Source organism: Bidens hawaiensis, unplaced genomic scaffold (genome assembly GCF_021521415.1).
Source record: "Bidens hawaiensis isolate Kalapana, Puna unplaced genomic scaffold, B.hawaiensis_p1.1 tig00056603_1, whole genome shotgun sequence".
Taxonomy (NCBI): Eukaryota; Viridiplantae; Streptophyta; class Magnoliopsida; order Asterales; family Asteraceae; genus Bidens; species Bidens hawaiensis.
The window spans coordinates 27,736-32,879 of record NW_027500180.1 but is presented as its reverse complement, the minus strand read 5'-3'; positions in this window follow the sequence as shown (position 1 = coordinate 32,879).

The window sequence follows — 5,144 nt, the reverse complement described above, 5'->3', positions numbered from 1 at the left end:
CAACATAAACTGAAATAATATCCATGTAGGCGGCCATATCATATTTTTTTTACAAGTAGGATGCACACGCCACCAATTACATAATAGAGTTTGTACTTTGTTAGTCGGGGACTGGTGGAAGAAACACGTGTGAAAGTTAGGACTGTTGCTAGCCAAAATGAAAGTTGGGACCAGCGCAGTCAAAAATGTAATAGTTGGGACCAATTTTCCCTAAACTAATGTTTCTTTATAAAGAAGAAACGTAGCATGTAATTGGTGAATAAACAACGGGACTAAAGGTCCAAATGTTTTATTCAAACAAATAAATTGTCAAGCTATATAAAATAGACTAAAGGTGTGAAGCTAGATCGTTGATCTAGGTATTTATACAAAGGTTATTCTCGTACTATAGGTCTGAGGTAACAATCAAAAACAAAAATCATTAATATAAATCAATAATAGATACTGATCATAAATAGAGCAGGTGAATACAAAGGTATTATCACAATTGAGTACTTAAGGGTAATTTTATCACAATTGAGTTGGGTGCCTAATGAGTAATCACAAATGTATTATTGTTGATTTCAAAATGGTATTGAAAGGATTTTACAAAAAAAAGTTTGCGTCATTCACCATCTATGTGCTGATGTATTTTCCAACCCATTTTACAGGAAATTAGAGAAGTTAGAACAGACAAGCAAGACATGATAGAAGATTGAAGATATAGTCATTATATGCTATCTGGTGGCTCAGATATTTTATTTTAAGAATAGTATAAAGAATCATATTTTCAAAATATATGTATTTGAATTATTAATTGGGTATTTAATCCCAAGTTTTCAATATACTAATAGCTTATTCAAAGACTTCCGCTAAAAGAACATAACGATTATTTAAACCCGTCATTTTATAAAAGAAAATTATATTTTAAATACTTTCACTAAAACAAACCCGCAACTCTGATAATTGTACAAAACGAATAGCAAATAATGGGTGTTACACCTAGGCCCTAAGTCGGGGTGTGACAGGTTGGTATCAGAGCCATCAATCTTAGCGAATTAGGAATTTAATTATACCTAGGCTTTGATCATGGATAAGTTTCAAACTTATTTGTATAGATATTGGTTCCAGCAAGTTAGGTGCTTGATTGAAAGTATAAAAGGCTGCAACCATTAAATAATTTATAACAATACAAATAAGATAAGAGCGCCTTCTTATCCCTAATCTAACTTCACATAGATGTCCGATCGCCAATCTAGTCAAGGATCATTTCAGCCTCCGTCCAGTAAAGGAAAGGGTTTATGGGGACATTTCTACTCCCAATTTTCGTATCCAGTGATGAAGATTTATATCAAACACAACGGAGGAACATTCAAATTCATTTGATACTAACATTCTACTAGCTCAGATAATTCCAAATCAGAATATGCATGGAGCAGGATCAAGTACATCCAAGAAACCAATAATGACAAAGGTAAAAGAAGTAATGACTTATCCAGAAGAAAATCCTTAGAGACAGAAATAATTTAATTATCCAGCAATACAAGATCCTTACTTTGCTCACTCTCAAGATGAACGTATGAAAATGGATTACAATTCCTTAGAATAAAAATGTACCACAATGAAGATAACTCAACTCATTATGAGATCGATGTTACCAAGTTAGCATAAACAATGCTCAAGAAAGAAATGGAGATGGAAGAAAAGGAGAAAGGCATAAATACAAGAAGGACAGCAAGATCAAGAAATTTATTTTTCGCTGGAAGAAATAACACAATAAGAATCTTAATAGTTGTAAACAGTGTAGTTGTAATAATATTGTGCATTCTTGTAACTACAACAAGATGAATAAAAAATATGTTTTGAATTCCTCGAATATTAGACGTATTTTTTAAAATTTATTGTAGTATGTCTATAGAAGAAAGCGCAAACTCTCAGAACAATCCTTCTAAGAAAACTGGAAATGAGGACAACGTTAATAATGAAAATAAAGAAATTCCCCCTCAATATATGGATGGAATTCAGAAAATGATCAAGGAAGCTATGACTTCAGTTCTTGAGGCACTCAAGGATATCTCTACAAGTCAAAGCCATTCAAAATCTAACAAGAGAAGTCGTAGTAAGTCTGTTCGTTCAAGGGAAAAAGAAACTTATGATAGCTCTACGGTTGACAATAATTCAAAGGACGAAACCCATAATAAATTAAACTCCGAAAAGGATGCAACTTTAAAAAATTTAAAGCCAACAATCCTAATATAGAGACACAAATGCTATAGCCGCTATGAGATGGATAGAAGAACAAGAATCAATCACTATCAATAGCAAATGCCTTGGTGAGGAAGCTATCCATTATTCTTCACAAATGTTCAAAGAAGAAGCTCATGAATGGTGGAAGACTCTTATTCAATGTACAATCTGAATTGGGAAACATTCAAAAATCTTATTTTAAAGAAGTTTAGCCCAATCCACGAGATGGATTAATGGTATTTTTCATATGTATTAGTGTGTTAATTATGTAGTTTTATTTAGTATATTGTTATAACATTGGTAATTCATACGTGCTTTTGTATTTCAGGTCATTGATCATTAAAGATGATAAATTGGAGACCTGTACGAGCATGGAATGATATCTCGGGAAGATCGGAGCATAATTTGAAGTCTTGGGATGTATTAGAAGGATCCGTGAAGAGTATGGATGAGAAATCATAAGCCGTATGCTAAAACTGAACGAGATGGGTTGACAAAACGCGACCAAGAAGTAAAACGAGCATATCCTGGGCTAAAAATGAGTTACGGGACCCATAATATATGAATTTTGGGTTTCTCGACGATCGGAATCTGAATATTAAGTTATCTTTGTTCGCCGTAGGCGACAAGATGGGTATATGTCCATCACGTATCGCAATGGACATAAAAAATGGGAAAAAACGAGTTTTAACCTATATCTTCTACTTTACGAACCCTAATCAGGGTGTTCATTTCCAGCCGTCTGAGGGACAAACATGGCCAATTCCGGGAGCCCGGTTAACCTCCAATCACCTCGGGGTTCGTAGTTCATCATTCTTGATCCATAGACGAAGACTAATCGAAGATCATGAGCGACTGATTCGTCTCGAGTCCTTCCAGGGATGTAGAGTATTGTTACTTTTCAGTATTTCTCGTGTATTAGAAGTGAATGATTGTAGTTATTTGTTTATGAGCTGTGAGCATCGATGTTTGGTATTGTTGAGCATTCAGTCGATTTAGGTTTATTTCGATTAGAACGATTAGTTTGCCAACTCCTCTGGATTTGATACCTGTCTTATCCTGTCTATAGCTCAACTATGGAATTATAAGGTTATTGGTACAAATAGAAAAATGACACTCAATAGAAAAATGAGTAAAGAAATTAGGAGTATGTTTTACATGTGGAGAAACGGGCCATTTTAAGGAAATGAAAGTTAATCAAGACTGATGTTTGACAAGACATTGGTGATGGAAGAAAACCGGAGAAATCAGACAACAATCAAGTCAAGAATTAATAAGATCATATCAAAGGAATGTTAGATAAATTAGTTAACTTTGGTACATTAGTTTCAACTCATTTTGAAACGAGAAACTTTGTAAACAGAAAAAGGGTATTTAATTCCCTATATTATTATAAAAGAAAATATTAGCATACAGATCGTGTCAATACACAATAATGCTTATATTCCTTACCTATGAAGAATGAAAATCGGATGTTCAAAAATGACAAGTTTTTCAAAACATAGTACAAATAACACATTGATTTAACATATCATTTCAAATGCTGATATGAAGGAAAAAAAATTAAACGTTTGGAGATATCAAATATACACGGATAGTATATTATTAAAAGGAATTTTTGATCAACAACCAAACATTCAGAAAAAATAACTGATTGAATATTATATTTCCTACTAATTAGGGTTGATCAGAAAGTCAAAGAAAAAGAGCTCGAAAATATTCAAGAAATATAGTTGATTGCATAGTAGGTATGATTAAGAAAAAGTACAAATGTATTGTCAGAATACAAGGAAAACCAATGATCAAGATCAGAGATGGATTAAATTCGACAGACTGAATCCAAAATATAACCTGGTTAACATCGGTAAATGTTTAGAATACAAAAGGTAAGGTAAATAGTTAAGCACAACTGGCCACTGTGCTTAGCAATTACAGTTACTTATGATATTATGAACTATTAACTGAATACATCATTTAAAGGTGTAAGTTAACAAATTAGAAATTTCAATCAACATTCAGAGTTAAACTCGAGAACCATATTAGATAAGAATCTAATTATAAATCAACAAGTAAGAAACATCCACATCTAAAAATACCGAATCTCGAGGACGAGATTCATTTCAAGGTGATGAAGATGTAACATCCCGAAAATTTCGGTTCCAATTTGATAATTTAGAAAGGATGAGGGACTCAAAATATTCTCAAGATAAATGAAAGGAAAATGAGATAAGGAAATAATAGCATTCCATGTTAAGAAAATAAGGAAGTTCATCCCACTTGAAAAGAACGAAGAAAATGGAAGTATTCCACATGGGTATAAATAGGAAAGGGAATTTCCTCCAATATCGATAGTTTCCATAGTAATATTCTTATATGCCAAGATACGCCCAGTGGTCCTAGGGGAGGGTGCGAAGCACCCGATGCGCGCGCACGGGAGCTGATGGTGCACTTTGCACTTCGCATGCTTGAGAGCCGCCTTAGTATTTTTGGAAAATGGAAGCAAGCCTAACACATGACAAGTTATCTAAGACAAGGGACCAAAAGTGAAAATTCAAGTCTAGGAATCCATCGCGCTACGAGGTGGGCTTAGCAATGATGTTACACCCCAACCTAAGGCGAAAATGCCGGGGTGTTAGCTGATTGCTCACAGCTCTCAAGATACTATCATGCAATATTCAAAAGTGGCAAGTTATAAACTCAGTTTCTAATAAAATACCGATTAAATTTTATATTTACAATATTTGTAATATTGTTTTAATAATTAAATGAATTAATATAAACATTAAATGGCTTAATAAACAATAAACAACTAAAAAGACGGGCTAGGGGTGGCTCGATCTCGCTCCCCAGCCGTCTGTGCGTCTTAACCATAGGTGCACCAGCCATTTGGGCTAGTGACTAACATGCTTAATGACCAG